At 39.0% G+C, this 22,812-nt stretch overlaps 1 pseudogene; it reads right to left on the reverse strand.

The window, feature by feature from the left end:
• Nucleotides 1–22,812, reverse strand: part of LOC103215728 (ribosome biogenesis protein BMS1 homolog) — a 49,428-nt pseudogene that overhangs the window by 21,645 nt on the left and 4,971 nt on the right.

A 22,812-nucleotide genomic window follows, 5' to 3' on the forward strand; every position in this document is an offset into this window, starting at 1 on the left:
GGGAGGCCGAAGTGGGAGGATAGCTTGAAGCCAGGAGTTGAAGACCAGCCTGAGCAACACAGTATGACCTGGCTCTACAAAACAAACAAACAACAACAACAAATTAGCCAGGTATGATGGCACACACTTGTAGTCCCAATTACTCAGGAGGCTGAGGCAGGAGGATCACTGGAGCCTAGAAGGTTGAAGTTGCAGTGAGCCATGATCGCACCACTGCACTCCAGCCTGGGTGATGGAGGAAGACTGTGTCTCAAAAAATAAAATTGAAAAGATCAATGTAATTTATATCAAAAGAGTAAAGAGTGAAACCCATATCCAGATGACTGTAGCAACTGACACCAAAAGGCATTAGACAAAATTCTACACCCTATCATGATAATAAACAGATAACAGTGAAAAGATTGGGAACAACATAGGAAGTCCACTCTCAGCACTCCTACTCCACATTGTACTAAAAGTCCAGTCACTGAATTAAGGCAGAAAATTTTAAAACAGAAAGAAGGCCAGGAGAGGTCACTCACACCTGTAATCTCAGCACTCTGGGAGGCTGAGGCAGGCAGATCACTGCAGCTCAGGAATTTGAGACCAGCCTGGGCAACATAGCAAGACCCCATCTCTATCCCCAAACAATTTAATTAAAAAAAAAAAAAAAAAAAGAAGAAGGAAAAGCCATACAGGCTGAAAAGAAAGAAATAACACTGTTCCTATGATTTCTACACAATTTTCTGTGTAGATGATCCCAGGCAATCTACAAAAACACAACAAAACAAAACCCTCCTACAACTAATAAGCGAGTTTAGCAGGATAAAAGACAAATGAAAATCAATCAAAATGAAATACTTAGGCCTAAACTTATCAAAACATATTTCCAACCAGTGTGCTGAAAATCATAATACTGAAGAAAGAAATAAAAAAACTAAGATAAATAAGTATACTGTGTTCATATATTTTAATACTCAAACTAGAAAAAGATTCTCCCCTACACTGATCTATAGGTTTAATGCAATTCCTATAAAAATCTCAGCTAGGTTGCTGTAGACATAAACAAGTTTATTCTAAAATTTATATGGAAAGTCACAAGCCCTGGGATAGCTTAACCAATTTTGAAAAAGAAGAATAAAGTAAGAGTAGACACTCTAACTTAACATTAACACTCACTATAAAGCTACAGGAACCTACACAGCAAGGGTGGTACTGGCCAAGGGATTGACACATGAACTCAATGGAACACAAGAGAACCCAGAAAGAGATCCACATAAAGATCCTCAACTATTTTTTTACAAAAGTCAAAAACAATTCAATGGAACATATGGTGCTAGAAAAATTATATACCCACATGCAAAAATATAAACCTTGACCTAAGCCTCATATCTCATAAAATCAAAATAGATCATGGGTGTAAAGAGAAAACAAAAAATACTACAAAACTTTTAGAGTCAGGCGCAGTGGCTCACGCCTGTAATCCCAGCACTTTGGGAGGCAGAGGTGGGCAGATCACGAGGTCAGGAGATCGAGACCATCCTGGCTAACACGGTGAAACCCCATCTCCACTAAAAATACAAAAAAATTAGCCAGATGTGGTGGCACGCGCTTGTAGTCCCAGCTACTCAGGAGGCCGAGGCAGGAGAATCCCTTGAACCCAGGAGACAGAGGTTGCAGTGGGCTGAGATGACGCCACTGTACTCCAGCCTGGGCAACAGAGCAAGACTTCATCTCAAAAAAAAAAAAAAAAAAAAAAAAAAAAACTTTTAGAAAACAACATAGGAGAAAAGCTTCAGGATCAAAGAATAGGAAATAGTTCCTCCACTTGAAACAAATTTGATATTCCCTATAACAAACAAACAAAAACTGGTAAATTGGATTTTATCAAAAATAAAAACTTTTGCTCTGTGAAAGGCCCTGTTAAGAAAGTGAAAACTACAGACTAGGAGAAAATTTCTGCAAATCACACAGCTGACAATGGAGTTAAATATGTAATGAACTTACAGTACCCAACCCAACTCAATTTTTAAAAGTGCAAAAAAAACCCAAAGACATCCCCAGATATTTTATATCTGTATATAAGATATAAAAATGCAAATAAACACATGAAAAAATGCTCACCATTATTAGTCATCAGGGAAGTTAAAACCACAGTGAAATATCACATACCTATTAGAATAGCTAGAATAAACAACAGTGAGAACACCACACATTGGCAAGGATGTAAATAAATTGGATCACATAATTGCTAGTAGAAACATCAAATGGCCCAACTACTCTGGCAGTCTCCTATGAAACTGTGCAATTATCATATGACCTAGCAATTGCATTATTGGGCATTTATTTCCCAGAAAAGTGGGAAGTGCATATTTACACAAAAACTTGTATACAAGTGTGCATAATAGCTCAATTCTAATAGTCAAAAATTGAAAATAAGCCAGGAGTTCAAGACCACCCTGAGCAACACAGCAAGATCCTGTCTCTACAAAAAATGTGAATATTAGCCAGGTGCAGTAGTCCATGCCTGTGGTCCCAGATCCTTGGCGGGCTGATGTGGGAAGATCACTTAAGTCTAGGAGGTCGAGGCTGCAGAGAGCCAAGATCGCACCACTGCACCCCAGACTGGGCATCAGAGCAAGACCCTTTCTTTAAAAAACACAGAACAAAACAAACTGAAAACAACCCAGCTTGATCTCAGATGAATGGTTAAACAAACCAGTACACCTATACAATGCAGCACTATTCAGCAATAAAAAGGAATGAACTATGTTCATACACTAACATGAATGGATCTCCAGGAAATTATGCTGAGTGAAGAAAAGCCCCTCCCAAAAGGTTATAGACTGTATAATTCTGTTTATTTAACATTCTTGAGGATGACAAAATTGTAGAAACAGAAAACACATTATGGTTCACAAGGGAAGGAACTGGGGGCTGGGGAACAGCAGGGGCGTGGGTGTGTTTATAAAACAGCAATACAAGCGATCCTTGTGATGGAACTGCTCTGTATCTTAACTGTTGGTAGACACACAAACCTACACATGTGATAAAAGAGCACAGAAGTACACACACACATAAAACACACACACAAGTAAAACTGGAAAAATTTACATAGGATCAGCAGATTGTATCAATGTTGGCATCCAGGCTGTGACGTTGTACTACAGTACACATAGTATATATAGTACATATATACACAGATAGCGCTATAGTACAAGATACGGGAGATCTCTCTGTATTCGTTCTTACAAGTGCATGTCAAACTACAATTACCTCAAACTTAAAAGTTTTCTTAGTAAAAAAGAACACCACAAAGTTCTCTTTTGGAAATAGGAAAGGTGATTCCTAAGTTCACTTGGAAAATAAGCAAAATCAGGACAAAGCAAGGATTTTTACTTTGACTTCTTATCCACACTGTCCTGGAAGTTTAAGCCAGGGCAGTAAGGCAAGAAAAGTTAAGTCATCCAGATAGGAAAGAAAGAAAGTAAAACCACTGGCATCTATCTCAGCCTCTCTGTAGAGAAAGGGGGCTCCTGCTCGGCTCCCAGAACCATCCTGCACAGAAATTGGGAGAACCATATGAGATTAGACCAGAGTGAAAGGTCAAAGTAGAAGTTGGAACCCCAGGCTTTATTGTGCAGAACAGGAGAAAAAGCAGCATACAAGAAAACAATCCTTAGGATAGGAAGAAGTATTTACTTAGAAAACCATCAACACTCTTTAGTCAAAGTTTACCCCTCCCCTCCAAATACACACTTGAGGTCAGGAGTTCAAGACAAGCCTGGCCAACAAGGTGAAACCCCATCTCTACTAAAAATACAAAAATGACCCAGGCATGGTGGTGGCTGCCTGTAATTCCAGCTACTTGAGAAGCTGAGACATGAGAATTGCTTGTACCTGGGAGCCAGAGGCTGCCGTGAGCCAAGATCACGCCACTGCACTCCAACCTGGGTGACAAAGAGAGAGAGACTCTGTCCCAAACAAACAAACAAACAAACAAACAAAAAACTAATGAGTAATTTAGCAACATTGCAGGATACAGAGCAAAATAAAAAATAAACTGTATTTCTTACATGTTAGCCATACACAAGTACAAGTTGATATGAAAATAAATTGTTGAGAGTTGTATAAGACCTGTATCCTGAAAACCTTGCTGAGAGAAATTAAAGAACAAGATAAATGGAGAGATACTATGTTCATAGATCAGAAAAGTCAACGTCGTTAATATGTCAATTTTCCCAAATTGTTTTACAAGTTTCATGAAATCCCAATCAAAATTGCAGTGGGCTTTTTTCTAGCAATTGACATGCTCATCTTAAAATTTATATGAAAATGCAAAGAACCTAGATTAACAAAAACCACTTTGAAAAAGAGACTAAAGTTTGCAAAACTACCTAAAGTTGAAAACTACCTAATTCCAAGACTAAGTATAAAGCTGTAAGTCACTGAGACAATCTGTTGGTATTGGTATAAAAATAAACAAATATATCAAAGGAACAGAACAGAGAGCCCAGAAATATTCATCCATATATGGCCAACCAATACAGGCTAATTCAATGGGGAAAAAATGGTTTTTCAACAGATGGTGCTGGGAAAAGTGGATATCAATATGTCAAAAGGAACCTAAATCCATACCCAACACCATAAAAAAATTAACTCAAAAAGGATTATAGGCCTAAATGTAAAACCTGAAACTGTAAGACTTATAGAATATAAAAGACAATTTGTGACATTAGATGAAGCAAAGATTTCTTACATACAGTATCAAAAGCATAGTCCATAAAAGAAAATTTTGGGTAGGGCACAGTGACTCATGCCTGTAATCTCAGCACTTTGGGAGGCCGAGGCATGTGGATCACCTGAAGTCAGGAGTTCAACACCAGCCTAGCCAACATGGTGAAACCCCATCTCTACTAAAAATACAAAAATTAGCTGGGTGTGGTGGCGAGTGCCTGTAATCCCAGCTACTAGGGAGGCTGAGGCAGGAGAATGGCTTGAACCCAGGGGGCAGAGGTTGCAGTGAGCTGAGATCCCATCGCACTCTGGGAGACAGAGCAAGACTCCATCTCAAGAAAAGAAAAAGAAAATTTTGATAAATTGACCTACACCAAAATTAAATACTTTGCTTTGTGAAAAACTATTAAAAATATGAAAAGACAAAGCACACACTAGGCACAAATAATCACATATCACATGTGATACAGAATTTGTATCAAAAATACATAAAATTTCTTAGAATGTAACCAAATTAAAATAATGTGCAAAAGAGTTGAACAGATGTTTCATCAAAGAAGACACAGATGGCAAATAAGCACATGAAAAAATGCCCGATACCATTAGTCACTAAAACTTCAAGATACCACTCTATGCCTAAAAGAAGGTTCTACAATTAAAAAAGACTAACACTACCAGGTACTGGCAAAGATGTAGAGTGAAGCAACCGGAAGTCACATAAAGTTATGGTGGCAATGGAAAATGGTGTAAACAATTTGGAAAACAGTTGGATAATTTCTTAAAAACTTAAATGTGTACCTATCATATGACCCACTTAGTCCATTCTGAACTACTTATTTACCCAAAAGAAATAGGGTGGTGGTTCATATAAAGATTTCTACAAAAATGTTCACAGCAACCTTACTCATAATAGCCAAAACCTGGAAATAATTGTTTATCAACAGGTTAACAGATAAATAAATTGCTACACATCATACAATGGACTACCCACTAGCCAACAAAAAGAAATGAAGATGCAACAGCATGGATGAATCTTGAAATAATCATGCTGAGAAAAAGAAGTTAGACAGAAAAGAGTACATACTGTAGGATCCCATTTCGATTAAATTCTAAAGCAAATACCTACTGAATAGTGACACAAGGCAGCTGAATGTACCTGGCAATGGAAGAGGACAGGATGGAGGGTTACAAAGTGGCGTAAGAAAACTGTGAGGGTGATAAATGTGTTCATTATTTTGATTGTGGCGATGGTATATTCACATATTAAAGCTTATCAAATTGTACACTTTAAACACTGTAGTTTACCATCAATTATACCTCACTAAAGTGATTAAAAAAGAAACCCACCACACTTTCTTTTGAAAACAAAAGACGATTCTTAAGTTCCTATGGAAAAAACCCTAAGGAAGTGAGAATAGTCAGGAGAATCCTTTAAAAAGCCCCCCAGCAGAACAGAAAGAGAAAGAAACTGTTGAGACACAGTTTTAATAACTGGTGTCTTAATAATGTGATAAAGCTACATAGGGTTCTAAATTATAGTAATAATAAACAAACCAACAGAGATCAATGATATAAACTAGAAAGTCCAGGAAAAAAAATTGTATATATGTAAAGAATACATTAAAATACTACAGACTAGTCACAGTGGCTCATGCCTATAATCCCAGCACTTTGGAAGGCTAAGGTGGGAGGATTGCTTAAGCCCAGGAATTCAAGACCAGCCTAGGCAACATGGCAAGACCCCCATCTGTACAAAAAAATCAAAAATTAGCCAGGCATGGTGGTATACATTTGTGGTCCAACCTACTCAGGAGGCTGAGGCAGGAGGATCTCTTAAGCGTAGGAGTTTGAGACCAACCTGGGCAACAGAAAATGATTGTCGGAACAAAAAAATTAGAAAATTAGCTGGGGATAGTGATGCATGCCTGTGGTCCTAGCTACTCAGGAGACTTGGGTCTGCGAGGCTGAGGCTGCAGTGGGCCGTGACCACACCAAAGCACTCCAGCCTGGGTAACAGAGTGTAAAAAGTGTGAGCCAAGAATTATTTCAAAGTTGTTCAGTGTGGAGTTCTTTATAAAATGAGCAAAGTACAAAACTACTTAGATGTTGAAAAAATTGTGACTTGAATTATGGTATGATATTCAAATAATAAAAATGAAACCTTTGAAAAAATTTGATGACAAAATTTATATAAAGTACATCACTTAAGCAATCCTCCTCTCAAAAGTTATATAAAGTACAACTAAAAAGGTTTATACACATGATTTTTAAGTGACTAGAAGTAAATACTTCAAGAAGTTAACAAAGGTTTCCTTACAGGTTGATAGAATTCCGGTATGTTCTGTATTTTTCACTCTAAATTTTCCACAATGCATACTACCTTTATTATCAAAAGAAAAATATAAATGCTATTTGCGTATATTTTTCACATCACACAAAATCTATTTTTAACAAACATGTGATAAAATTTATGGAAAGTTTCTCACTTTTAAGGTCCATATGTAGTAAATCAGTTAGCCAACTAAGAAAATAAGATCATCATAAAAGGAAAAACCAGAATATTACCTGGCTCATTACTCCTGTCTCAATTCCCCAAAGCATTTCACAAGTGACTATGATTTTCAATTTCACTATTGTCTAAGATACAGAAGAATATAAAGTTTGAGAAGCCAGTCTTCCTGAAGAACCCAGCTCTTCACTTACCATCTTCTGCTAAGACCTTGGCTGCATCTTTTTCGTCTTCCCACTTTCCAGTCACGAAACAATCTCTGAGACTGTTCATAGCCTTATGCAGAAAAGTGAGTACTTAGGTGAGATGTTCCAATCACTCAGCAAAACAAGTCTAAGAAATGGCAGTACGCAACACCTTGCCTTTAAATATTTCCCACTTTCATGGATATTCTCCTTCCAAATGAGTCTAGGAAATAACTTTACCTTTGATGGAGAAAGTGTAACTGCAGAGATAAAACACATGAAGCAGCAGATAGGGAAAGTATTAAATACTACTAGCCTATTAACCTCATAAGTAAACAAACAGATAATTACTAATTCAACTAATTTTCAATTTTATTAAGGTTTCTAAGGCGATGCAATGAAACAGTAGTTTACAAAGTTGGTCTTGATACTTGTTAATCTAAACCCGTCTGTTTGAAAACTTAATTCCTATAAAATAGGAGAAGATATTTGAGAATTATGTATCTGATAAGTGACTTACATCCAGGATATATAAACAACACATACAACTAAGTAATCCAACTTTTGAAATGGGTAAACAATATAAGAATATATACAAATAATCAATAAACACATGAAAAGATGTTCAACATCATTATCTATCAGGGAAATGCAAGTCAATACTGCAATGAGATACAACTTCATCCCCTCTAGGATGGCTATAATCAAAAAGACATAATAACAAGTGCTGGTGAAGAAATGGTGAAACTGGAACCCACATACAGTGCCAGTGGGTCAGTAAAATGGCACAGTCACTTTTGAAAAGAGAAATGAGTGAGTATATGAGGGAAAATATTATTTAACTGTTTTCAGTAATCATATTATTCTGACACTATTTTGTGTGTAATATGGGATAAAGCAAATGAGTAATTATGTGATTCTCTAATTTCATCATCTTCTGATTCAACCAGGGAATAATTCTCCAGTGGAAGAATGAATAGGATGTAGTCCTGAATGTGAACTGGAAATATCTGTATGGACTCTCCTGGTTCGGGTAGCTGAGAAGGCCTAGAAGTAATGACCAACTCATGGCAGTAAGCATTCCTATGCCTAGGCTGTCAGGTTGAAATACCATTTTCTACTAAAAGAAATCAGGACTTCTTATGGCTGATTCCAAGAGCTCTCTGACATCACAGAGCAAGAATTGATCAAGGATGACTATGATCGTCACATAAGAACTCAGGAGTTGGCATGCAGAGACTCTCACAGGCCACAGGTGGGATAAAGAGGAGTTTCAATAAGGATAACAGGTGCAGCAGCACCAGGCACATCAACTACATTTATATCCATGACACCACAGTGAAACTTACTAACAAGTGTCCTTTGGAAAAACTGATTAAAAAATCAAGTATGGGCCGGACGCGTTGGCTCACTCCTGTAATCCCAGCACTTTGGGAGGCTGAGGTGGGCAGATCACAGGATCAGGAGTTTGAGACCAGCCTGACCAACATGGTGAAACACCATCTCTACTAAAAATATAAAAATTAGCCGGGCACGGTGGCAGGCACCTGTAAACCCAGTTACTCAGGAGGCTGAGGTAGGAGAATTGCTTGAACCTGTGAGGCAGAGGTTGCAGTGAGCTGAGATTGCACCATTACACTCCAGGCTGGGTGACAGAGCAAGACTCTGTCTCCAAAAAAAAAATTAAGCATTTACCTTATATATATAGAAGTGGATAACCAAATAGTAGAAGAGAAAAAGTTTCTCTTTAAATAAGTATTACAGCTGATAAATAAAGAGAAATTATTGAATAGAACATCATCACTCTGTGTTCTTAAGAAATTGATGGTTCTAGGCATTGAGCACCAACAAATGATAACATCTAACATCATTAAAAGGACACAACCAGTCTTTATGCGCCTCCTAATGAGAAAACGCCACCCACCACTTGGGAAGCAGTTTTGCCGCAAAATAAAAATCAAATGTAAATCCTATCCAACCGTTAGATGTTTTGTCTATAAGGTAACTAGAAACATGTGGCTATTTAAATTAATTAAGATTAAATAACATTTAAAATTTAGTTCTCTAGTCTCGCTGGCCACATTTAAAGAGCTCAGTAGCCACAAGAAGCCACAACCCACAGCTCAGATATACATTCCGCTCATCACAGAAGTTCTATTAGTATTGCTCCATACCCGTTCACAGGAAATACGGGAGGGCCTGTGAAACTGCAGAGGGATGCAAAGCAATCCACAAAGTCCAGAATACAAGAAATTCTGCAGACCAAAGACTTGATTTCTTAAATAAAATGTAACCCAAAAAAAGAAATGGGAAGGAAAGATTGTTGACTAAAAGTGTTAAAAGATAGAGTGAAAAACAGTAATGAAAATCAGGTAAAAGTAAACTATGATGCTTATGGAAGCATGGAGGAGGAAACCAGGAAGAAAAGGAAAGAGTCCCCATAAGAAGCTGGACCACACCTCCTTCTACAGGGAGGAAGGGGACTGTGACTGGTGTCACAATTGAGCAGCAAAGCTTGATTTTCCAGCCTGAGTGCTGGAGTCTTCACCTTCTGGCAACCCATTAAGTTAAACAATTGTTTTCATGTGGTTTTCTATATCTGTATTAAATTTCACCATAAAGAATGGTTAAATAAAATCTCATAAAATTCATTATGTGGTACCTGGTGAATTACAATAGGCAGTATGATAGCAATTGGGCCTCTGTGAGAAGCGACATCTAAGCCAAACAGAATTGACAAAAAAGAAGGCAACCTTTGGAAGATCAGAACATTGCAGAAAAGAATATAGAGAAAGGGGCTGGCACGATAGCTCACTCCTGTAATCCCAGCAGGCTGGGACGCCAAGGCAGGAAGATCACTTGAGCCCAGAGATTGAGACTAGCTCAATATGGTGAAACATTTTCTCTACAAAAAATGCAAAAATTAGCCAGGCCTGGTGGCTCATGCCTATAGTCCCAGCTACTCTGGAGGCTGAGGTGGGAAGATCCCTTGACCCCAGGAGGTCGAGTCTGCATTGAGCCATACGCTCATGCCACTGCACTCCAGTCCAAGATGCAGAGAAAGACGGTGTCTCAAAAAAAAAACAAAAACAAAAAGAGAATTTGGGAGGCTGAGGCAGATGGATCATGAGGTCAGGAGTTCAAGACCAGCCTGGCCAACATGGTGAAACCCCATCTCTACTAAAAATACAAAAATTAGCCGGGCATGGTGGCACATGCCTATAATCCCAGCTACTCCTGAGGCTGAGGCAGGAGAATTGCTTGAACTGGGACCCGGGAGGTGGAGGTTGCAGTGAGCCGAGATCGCACCACTGCACTCCAGCCTGGGCAACAGAGTTAGACTTCATCTCAAAAAAAAAAAAAAAAAGAGAGAGAGAGAGAGAGAAAGAGAAGACGTCTAAGAGGAGGGTAAGCTGCGGTGAGTTTGAGTACTGAATGAATTCCAGTGTGATTACAAAGTGGTGAGCTGCAGGAAGAACATTTACAGGTATCACAGATTTCTCTATGCTTACAAATAGCAAAAACTATAAATGTTAACTCAGGAGTGCTACGTATATCCTAGTGATAAGACACAAAATACATCTGATGTATAAAAACTTATGTGCGCCACTTCAAAATGAAAATGCACGCTACTGTGCACACTGGAAGCTGAACCTGTCCTCCGTGGGCCATGTACATGGTCTAACTAAACTCAGAACATGTTACTGCTTAGGATACATGAAGTGCCCACTGTAATATCTGGGAGAATGACCTGTAATCCTGTAAAAATAAGAAGCCAACAACAGGTAAGCAATATTGACATCAGATAATCTTATTCTAGAACAATCCTCTAATAAATCAAATGTACTACCCAGCCTTACTTCCTCTAAATCCCAGTCATGGGAGGCCTCTACAAGAAATCTGGAGTAGTCCAAAGAGTCAGCCTTGTGCTTCCACTCTCTGTCAGGCTGGTTGACATGAAACAACCCTGCAAGCTCTTCTTGGGTATCATGATCTTCTTCTTCATTATCTTCTGCCACTAAAGAGGACACCATGGCAGAAAAGTGAGAACAAAAACTACAGCCCTGGAGGACTCATTGTTTTCGACAAGTTAGGCCATGAGTCTTCGAACTCAGGAACTGAGGGCCTCTGTCTGTGGTGGGTATAGCAATGGCCACATATGAGTTAGGCACTGAGAGGGCAGGGCAGTCACAGGTTAAGAGAGCCAGGAAGCTATTGCTCTACATGTGTGGGGCTCCTGCGCTCCTGCACGGCAGCAGCAAGGAGGCCGAGGAACGAGACTATTAGGGCTCAAGGGAGGGAAGGAACATTTAAAAGCAGAGTTTTAGATGATTAAAGAAGAGCTCTAAAGATTGTTGAGCCTCTCATCACTAAGCGTACTTAGACAAAACCTGAATGAAAATCAGTTCACAGCAACCCTCCCAATTCAGTGTGCTGAGCCCAAATATCTCACCATGTGGCCTTGATCTCATCGTGCAGTAACCAGGGAGCACAATGTAAAGTTCACCACTATCTATTTACTTTTGCATTAATTCTACCAGAAAGAACATATAGGTAAGTTTAATAAAGCATGAAATCAGAAGAGAAGGGCAAAAGGGAGAACAAACTGTGTTATACAGGGTTCTCATTCTCAGAAAGGAAAAAATAAATATTTTTATGGTCAGAAGTATTTTTCTAGCACCAAATTCTCAAAAAGTTTCTCATGAAGGACTTTTAAATAGGGGACATAACATGATGCAATGGACAGTATTTGCATCAAGTTTTACAACAAACCCATAAGTCTACTTCATAAGATCAAAGTGTGGTCCTCATAAGTTGATGATTAATCTGCCAAATATGAAATGTGATGGCCAGCAATTATGGATGTCAACAATACCAGCCCAATCAACCAATTCCCTCATCTCCTTTTCAGAAAACAATCAGAGAAACTAAAAAGTTTCCAGCTCTGAACTAGAATTCTTTACCTGTCCCATAAATAAGCTTTCAGAGGTTTGGAGCTGCTTGCTGCTGCCTCAGAAAGCCCTCAGCTGCCTTTTTGGAAAGGTCTTCCTTCCACTTGAGGGCACCTGAAATGACCAATGCCAACCTCCAGTTAGGCTTGTTCACGTGTCTCCCCTCCCTTGAGATCCATCCACAATGCAGCATTTCAACAGTTAATCTCAAAATCAACAGACCCCCAAATGTAGACATTTCACTGGGTACCACTTCGAGAGCCAAGTTCATGGCAGCAACCAACTAAATTTAAGCTTATCTGAGGCTTCTTTGGAATCATTATTTTCTTCCTTGTAATCTTCTTCCTCTTTGAGTAAATCTTCTATATCACTGGTCTCATCAGTTAAGTTCCTTGACCCCAGTTTCTGACCACTGCTCACTTGAGAAGGCTTTGAAAACTTTTTTCTAATAGCCTCGTCATTTTCTGAGTCCTCTTCCTCTGCACTGAGCGAGGAGCTTTCTTTAGATTTATCTTCAGATGCAAACGCCTCTTCAGCTGTGCAATGCCCAGAATCGGAAGTCATGAGGGCTGCTTTCTTCATCAGCAAAGACTTCTCCAGATCCACACGGTCACTCCAGCAATTCGCTGGTGATAGCCCTGCTTCACTACCTTCTCCAACAGCCTTTGATCCTGAAATGCCCCCCTCTCCTGCAGTGCAGTCCTCTTCTTCACTGCTTTCATCAGCTTCCTCTGCTTCCCCTTCTTCCGCTGAGCTCCTCTCAAGGTCATCATCACTGTCAGCAAATGCTGGCAAATCCATTTCACTGTCTTCTTCCAACTCTTCAAGTTTCTGTCGTTTGACGCCCTTACCAGCCATATACTGATCAGTCATCTCAGCATTTTCCTCCTCTTCTGCTTCCTCATCACTAGAGCCATTTTCCAACCCATCATCTTCAGACATTTCATCATCTTCTTCATTATCACTATCTCCAGATTCATCTTCATCTCCAAAAATGGCTTTCCGACGCATTTGGCCAATTTTCAAGTCCATTTGTTTTTCCTCCTTTGACATCAACAGCCTATATTACCAAGGAAATGCAAAATAATTTAACTTGTACATTAATCAGTTAATCTAGAAATGGCAATATAGTCAACAAAAACATAAAGAAATAGAAAATGTCAAGGAATTGTTTAAGATGACATAGCATAGGGAAAAAATGATCTGATAAAAATTGGAACATTTAATAAACAAACTCAGGCATGGTTCCCTAACACCATACTTCAAAAGAACTTATAGGGAGAATAAAGAAATAAGCCTTTTAAAAAAAAAAAATCTAATTTTAGGAAAAAATCACTTAAAAAGGAAGTTAATGTTTTGTAGATCTTTTGGAAAGCTGATTTATTTCTAAGCTAAAAACACATGATCCTTAAGAGAAATGGCCAAGTCCAGGCCCAAGGCAGGAAAAGGGCAAAATGAGCCTGGATCCTCTTGTTTTATCAGAAAGTAAGAAATGCTCAAAGACTAACAGAGACAGTTGAAAGGACACAGGAGACAGGCTGAAGGCTCCCGTGGCCAAATCTGGGACAGCATAGGCATCAGAAAGAATAATGATAGTGATGGAAAATAACCCATGGAACAAAATGCAAGTACATTAGTCAGCAGTGATACCAAAATAAAGGGGAGAAGTGAAAGCTCTTTGTTAAAAATGCCGGCTAACAAATGTAGGAGGAATGACAGAGGAAGAATATCCATTTTAAGTCACCAGTGCCATAACTGACAGACAAGAATCATCAGGAGGCTAAAATCACAGGATGAAAGAAAACTGTATAAAGCTAATTAACATAGCAAGATATGTAAAATTATGAAAACACAAATTAGAAAAAAACTAAAAATCATACCATAAGAGATGGATAAGTTAGAATACAGCAATAATAGGCCAGGTATAGTGGCAGAATACAGAAATAATAGGCCAGGCATAGTGGCTCACATCTGTAATCCCAGGACTTTGGGAGGCTAAGGCAGGAGGATTGCTTGAGCCCAGGAGTTCAAGACCAGCCTGGGCAACATAGTGAGACCTCATCTCTAGAAAAAAAACTAAAAAATTAGCCAGGTGTGGTGGCACACTCCTATAGTCCCAGCTACTTGTGGGGCTGGAGTGGGAGGATCACTTGAGCCTGGGAGTTCAAGGCTGCAGTGAGCCAAGTTCACACCACTGCACTCGAGCCTGGGAGACAAAGTGAGACTTTGTCTCAAAATAAAAAAAGAATACCCCAATAATAACAAAATGATGACTACATGAAGACTGTATAGAAAAAGGAAGTGCTCAGAATATAGAAATAAAATTATGTATTTTAACTATAACTGTATTAGAAGAGAGTATTCTTGTAGACAAGGATGACTAAAAGGATATGGAAAAATGAAAGTAGCTAACAACACTCATTATAAAAGAGTGATCTTTCAGCGAACACTTCGTATCTGTCAGGCATTGTGCTAGGTAGTTTATGCACACTGTAACAAATTACATACTAGGTAATCTCAAAAATTTCAGATAAATTTTACTGGGAGTCATCAATCAATCCAACAAAACCAATGTTTTGCAAACATCCACTAAGCATAAAGGTATACAAATTCCCAACCCAGACTGAGAAATAATTCACATAAGCCATATATCAGTGGAAACCTACCCATGGGAGATAATACAACATAATCTAAATAAAACTTTCAGAGGCAAGGCATGTGGCTTCTGGACAGCCACAAACTCCCTGACTGTTCTAGTGTTTTGGCCTCCAAAAGAAAACGGAGTGCCCTTAGGTCTCTTAAAAAAAAACAAAAAGTAACCTATGGAAGATGGTGTGGTATTTGAAGAATATTTGGGGTCTGTTGAAAAATGCATCGTGTATTTTATTTCAAGAAAATACTCCCTCGTAATGTCAAGTAAGTGACAAGCCCTCAGGGACACATGCACACACACCCACAAAACCAAAACAACCTAGAACGAATTCCACCAAAACGTGTTATGATAGCAGAATTACACATCTTCTAAAATGTATCTTTTTATTAAAAATAGAAAAAAAGCAGACTTTCCCTTGATTATCTATATCCTCTGACCCAAGTGGCTTGGAACCAGCAAACAGCATCACCTGACTTGAAGCCATCTTGGCATCAATGGTGGAGATGGTGGAGATGAGACTCTGGACCAGTTCATAGATGGGCCCCACTTCATCCTGTCAAAGCCACCAAGAAAAGGCACGTGAGGAAAGCACAGAGATCCTGGAGAGACACTGGTTTCACTCAGTTTCTCAAAATTATCTTAGACACATTTCCTGAGAACCTTTCTTAATGCCTCAAAAAGCAGAGAAGAAAATCCTTAGAGCAAAACTTGAAATGGATTCCCATCTCCATTAAACTTTTCCAAACTTCAGGGAGTATGTAACCTGATAACCTAAACACCTAGCTAGAAAAATCGCAGTTCCAGTGCTACAACAATGCTAGCTTTTCTAACATCTTTAAATAACCCTGATTTTAACCCAATAAAATTCAACTACAGAACTAAGAAATAAACATTTAAAATCCACTTTAAAATACAGAATGGGGAGACCATTGTGAATGAGAAAAGGACCAATGAGAACTGGAAAGCACACTGATTTTGTAGAAACGGGGATGGGCTGTGCAGGCGCCACATGGCAGCAGGGCCTGTGCTGGGGCCATGGATCAAGGAGGCCTGGAGGACAGGACTCTTCTGCTTGGTAAAATGAAAAAAAAAAAAAGTATTATTTTTATCCTATATATTTACAATATGCATTTGGGCCTTTATTATAAGTACAAGAGAAAAATCTTCAATAAGTAAAAGCTGAGTACCTTACTTTTTGTGATTAAAAAACAGATTCAGAAAGAGTAATGAGAGTTCAGAGCAATGACTCCCGTCTCACCGAAGCCTGAAAACCGTGGCTGCCACCAAGGCAACATAGACAGCGTCTTTGTCACACAGCACACCCCAACCCCAGAAACAGGCACATAAACCAGCTTCTCCTTCTCATTTAAACAGTGCTTCCTTTGTTGTTCAGGAAGAGCACAAGGGTCTGGGAGGAAACCGATGTCACTCATGGCAAAATCTTCTACCCCTGGAAGACAGGATCCAAAAAGCCAGCTTCAGCTGACAAGAAGTCAGAAGTATCCACTGTTGACTGGGGGGTTAAAAACGAGCCATAGTCCAAGGGCTTAACCCATGACACTAAATAAGGGCATTGTGCCACACTGAAACAGTGGCCCTCTAGTTACAAGACAAGAGGTCAGAGAAGAGGGGATTCGGTAACACCTTTGCAGGCCTACACACAGCTGGCTTACTTTTAAAACGTCCAGCAAGGCCATCTTCCCTTGTTTGGTCACTTTTCAGTTTTTCTGAGAAATAAAGCCATCCCAAGAATCCTATGTGTAATTCTAGTATGTTCTACAACAAGAGAATACCTGGCATGTCAATTTGGCTTTTATTTTTCAAGTGTGCTCCTCTTACATAACCATAAAGTGACACCTGCCGGTCACATTTGATGTTTGTTTGGATATCCTCTGGGTTTGTCAAATCTTCCATCCTAGAAAAATAAACTCAATCATACAGTAGAAATGAATGCCAAAAGTTCTTATACCTCCTTTCATGTGTCAATGACTCATCACACTCTTGTCCACTAAGCACTTCATTTAGAAAACTAGAAAATGAAGAAATAAGGAAGCACCGTTCACCATCCAGCAGAGGAAAAGGGGCAGGAACACAATTGCGTCTCTAGGCTGAAAGTGACATTCATTCCATAAGACACCAGACAGGGAGATGATGTCCACCTGGGGTCAGGGAAGAGTGAAGAACATATTCAGAAAATCCCTTTCTGGAAGAGGGTGAGCCTGTGCTCTGGGATTATTGCTGTGGTTTGGATTCTGGCAGATGGAGAAAGGGTTTTCCAGGCTGAGAAAACCACAGCACAAAGAAGAGCACAAAGGAAGGAAACTGAAGGCACACACGAGGACTCAAGCACCCGGGCACGAAGGCAGCATCACTGAAAACTGAGGATGAACGTAGGATGGGGCCACATCCTATAGCCTTAAATGCTTCCAAGTCCTCCCATTTTCCTAAACATCTCATAATTAATTTACTCCCAAAGGCACAGCATCTTTGAGCAATGATATAAGTAGACATTTCCCATCAACTGCACTTCTACCCCCACTATTCAAATAGGCACAAAATAAATCCTACCACTCTTCTTTTTCCAGCCTGTTTAGCTTTGAAATATATGGCCCAGGAAGAAAAAGTTTACAATCACTTTTTACCTCTCTGCCGGGATATAAGGGTGAGAAGTTTGCCATGTGAGAGGCCTAAACTTCACAACTGTAATAAAATGGCCCAGATTGTGGTTTTCTTGGTTTTGATATTCTCCATGCACCATTCCAGAAAGGTAGAACAGTTGGCACCCTAAACATTAAAGGAAAATTAAAAATTAAATTCCAATTAAATTCTCATCAATACTGCAACAAAATAAAAGCTCTTCTTGTTTACAAGAAGCAATCCTAAGAAGGGAGACTTCCAGCAAAGCCACTGTTCTGAGGCTTCCAGAGTCTTGCTGGCTTCTTTCAGGACTTATTAGAATCCCACAGAGGCAGACTGCTCTGCAGCTGAGCAGGTTCATCTGTCTAAGTATGGTGAGGAGAGCGAGGTGAGGCCTCTGAGCACAGAAACGGTTCTGTGGCCGATGGACCAGAGCAGCATGGAAAGGAAGGGGCAGTGCCCGATCCTGTAACTGGCAGAAACTTCTGATGTACTCTATTAAGTCCTGACCCCAAAACAGCCAGACACTGCCTGGTGCAGCAGTGAGATATACCAGGAGACCCAGAATAAGCACCCTCTTGAGGGAAACCTTCCAGAGACTGTGAACACATACACAATGGGAATTCAGGAGCCAAATCCAAATCCTAGAGAGATTTTAGCAATGCCTCCTCAGTCTTTTTTTTTTTTTTTTTTTTGTGAGATGGAGTCTCACTCTGTCACCCACGCTGGAGTGCAGTGGCACGATCTCAGCTCACTGCACGCTCTCCCTCCCAGGTTCAAGCAATTCCATGTCTCAGCCTCCTGAGTAGCTGGGATTACAGGTGCATGCCACCACACCCGACTAATTTTTGCATTTTCAGTAGAGACAGGGTTTGGTCATTTTTGCTGAGCTCAAAACTCCTGGCCTCAAGTGATCCACCAGCCTCTGCTTACCACAGTGCTGGGATTACAGGCATGCACCACTGCATCAGCCCTCTTCAGTCTATTTTAGTAGGATTATACTGTTAGTATCCAACAATTATTTCTCTTCCTGCAGGGTAAACTTCTATCCAGAACCTGTGTTTTAATTGCTTCTTTGTCTTGTTCAGTTGTTTATTATGCTTGAAGGAGTCAAGGTGGGTGAGAACTCCCACAATTTTAGGAAAACCGTATACTTGACAGATGTTTAGAAACTCAAACATTTCCATTTCAAACCCAAAGCTGCCATCTGTAAGCATCAGTACCTACAAACAGAACACATCATTTCTCAAAGAAACTACCAAAACAGACCACCTACACTAGGGGTTGGCAACTGGCCCACGGGCCAAATCCACCCATCACCTGTGTTTGTAACTAAAGTTTTATTGGAACACAGCCACATTAATTCATTTACATACTGTCTATGGCTGCCTGTGCACTACAACTGCAGAGCTAAGTAGCTGCAAGAGATATGATCCACAAAGCCGAAAATATTTACTATCTGGTCCTTGACAGAAAAGTCGCACTCCAGACTAAATCAAATGACTACATAGGCATCACCCAGACAGAGAAACCACCACCCTCTGACTTGCTCTAAAAGGCAACCATAAGACAATGTCCACTAGGATATAAACTTCCATTTTAAGAATTTTAATGCATGAGAAGTAACTCAGAAAAGGCTGGGTCTAACCTGGCCCTTACCTAAGAAATCCTAATTTAAAGAAATGAAGTTTTCTGCAATGTACTTTTAAGCCAAATAACAGGTCTCTGACATCCAAAGAATGGGAAGCAAGTGATAATCAATGAAATATATTAAATATGTACAGAAAACCAACTTCTTGTTTCAATATCCTCATAGAAAAAAAAAAAAACGATCTTTTTTTTTTTTTTTGAGAAGTATGCAGTGGAAACCTCTATCTTGTATGTCAACTTGTATAACTCAATTGCTCAGAAGTATTTTTTAAACAGGTACCAGTTTAAAATCAAGTCAAAACACTGTAAGATTATAATGAATGGTAGTCTATAAGAAAATATAAGCAGATAAGACCAATTTTTAAAATTTAAGACACTTCAAAGATGCTAAATAATTTCAGAATTGATTACTGGAAACTTGTAATTTTAATATTAAATACACTTTTGTTCTTATCTTTCCATAGATAAACTAAAAATAACAAAATATGGAAACAGAAATGCCCATCTTTGATTAAACTAAGTAGTTAATAGAATATCAGAAATAGTGAGCATTATCATTTCCATAAATGCAAGAGCATGTACATTTTCCATACACTGAGTACTGTCTAGATTTTCTATTGATAAACTCTAACCACTTCTTCAGGCAATTCATGTACTTTAGCATTATCATTAAGGATGAAGGTTCTGGAACCATCGAGAAGAACGGTCCCATCCTCACACAAGTTACTTAACTGCTGGGAGCCTCTATTTCATCTTTTGTAAGCTACAGATAATGCCTACTCATCTCAAGGGTGTATCAAGGGTCTATGTAAGCCAAGTTTGTAGAAAGCAGTCAGCACGGTGACAGGAAGGGTCCAAGAAGAAATGACACTTACTATGATATATTTTTACATATCTATGTACACATATTAATGAGCTCTTATTAGCTGTGTTCATTAAAGGTTTTCTCCATCCTGTGATGTGCTCTAAGATTTTGGAATACATGTCATTGTGCACATTCCATGTTTATTATTAATATAATAACACTTATTACTATAATTATCATCAATTCAGTCACATCTACTGTATCCCTGATGATGATCATGTTTCCTTTAATAATCATAAAACTCTCTTCCCTTCATCACAGGGTAAATAACCTATCACAATGCTGTAAGTCTCCATCAGCACCCCAGGCTGCCCCTGCTGACTTACCAGATCTGCTGCTTTAGCCAGATCAACTATCATGTTAATGTCACACCCACATTCAATAATGGTGAGTCTGCACTTTTTACCTGTAAGTGAAAAGATGAAAACTTTACTTTAAAAAGACCCTGAAAAAACTGTAACCATCAATGCTAAGTTTCATTTTTGTAATTGCATCCAGCAAAACACCATACACGTTTATAGGAGTGTACCAGAAGTTCATTTTTATAAGCAAAAACTGGTAAAATAAAATAAATTCCATCCTGTTTTCCTTGCTGTGTTCTAAATTTAAATAATATCAAAAGTGTACCCAGATGAATAAAAGTGCTCAAACAGGGAAAATTCTGACTTGACAGGCTCCATGATAACCATGATCTTGCTGTTCAGCTGCAGGCCAACGTCTTCACCTCTATCAAAACTTCCCAAAGCTGTAGGCATCACGCTACCTGACTTCAAACTATACTACAAGGCTACAGTAACCAAAACAGCATGGTACTGGTACCAAAACAGAGATATAGACCAATGGAACAGAACAGAGTTCTCAGAAATAATACCACACATCTACAGCCATCTGATCTTTGACAAACCTCAGAAAAACAAGAAATGGGGAAAGGATTCCCTATTTAATAAATGGTCCTGGGAAAATTGGCTAGCCATAAGTAGAAAGCTGAAACTGGATCCTTTCCTTACTCCTTATACGAAAATTAATTCAAGATGGATTAGAGACTTAAATGTTAGACCTAATACCATAAAAACCCTAGAAGAAAACCTAGGTAATACCATTCAGGACATAGGCATGGGCAAGGACTTCATGTCTAAAACACCAAAAGCAACGGCAACAAAAGCCAAAATTGACAAATGGGATCTCATTAAACTAAAGAGCTTCTGCACAGCAAAAGAAACTACCATCAGAGTGAACAGGCAACCTACAGAATGGGAGAAAATTTTTGCAATCTACTCATCTGACAAAGGGCTAATATCCAGAACCTACAAAGAACTCAAACAAATTTATGAGAAAAAAACAAACAATCCCATCGAAAAGTGGGCAAAGGATATGAACAGACAGTTCTCAAAAGAAGACATTCATACAGCCAACAGACACATGAAAAAATGCTCATCATCACTGGCCATCAGAGAAATGCAAATCAAAACCACAATGAGATACCATCTCACACCAGTTAGAATGGCAATCATTAAAAAGTCAGGAAACAATAGGTGCTGGAGAGGATGTGGAGAAATAGGAACACTTTTACACTGTTGGTGGGATTGTAAACTAGTTCCGCCATTATGGAAAACAGTATGGCGATTCCTCAAGGATCTAGAACTAGATGTACCATATGACCCAGCCATCCCATTACTGGGTATATACCCAAAGGATTATAAATCATGCTGCTATAAAGACACATACACACGTATGTTTATTGCAGCACTATTCATAATAGCAAAGACTTGGAATCAACCCAAATGTCCATCAGTGACAGACTGGATTAAGAAAATGTGGCACATATACACCATGGAATACTATGCAGCCATAAAAAAGGATGAGTTCATGTCCTTTGTAGGGACATGGATGCAGCTGGAAACCATCATTCTCAGCAAACTATCGCAAGAACAGACAACCAAACACCACATGTTCTCACTCATAGGTGGGAACTGAACAATGAAATCACTTGGACTTGGGAAGGGGAACATCATACACTGGGGCCTATCATGGGGAGGGGGGAGGGGGGAGGGATTGCATTGGGAGTTATACCTGATGTAAATGACGAGTTGATAGGTGCTGACGAGTTGATGGGTGCAGCACGCCAACATGGCACAAGTATACATATATAACAAACCTGCACGTTATCCACATGTACCCTAGAACCTAAAGTATAATTAAAAAAAAGACAAAAGTAAATAAATTATTTGCAACCCATCATACACATCTAATAACAGAATAAAAAGATAAAAGGTACCGATTCTGACCATTCCAAAAATTTACCACTTAATATCTGGAAGAAGTTTATCTTCCACTCAAATTTAGTGAAGAGAGGAGGTCACTGTGGCTTAATAAAATGGCTCATCTCCAAGCTAATGTCCAATCTCATATCAACCAAAGTATGATCACCAGGTTACATTAAGGATGAGTTTGATATATATTTTTTCACTCAAACACCCATCAGCTTTGCAATGCAATATTTTCTCTCAAAGGCAAGGGAGACATCAATATTAAATTAAAAAACAAAAGAATTTGGAACAATCTATTTTGTATTGTTACATACTTATACAGTTGGAATTAGTATTTGCTTTATTTTAATCTACCATAAAATTGTTTGTAAATGGAAT

The sequence above is a fragment of the Chlorocebus sabaeus genome, chromosome 9, assembly GCF_047675955.1.
Source record: "Chlorocebus sabaeus isolate Y175 chromosome 9, mChlSab1.0.hap1, whole genome shotgun sequence".
NCBI classification, from domain to species: domain Eukaryota; kingdom Metazoa; phylum Chordata; class Mammalia; order Primates; family Cercopithecidae; genus Chlorocebus; species Chlorocebus sabaeus.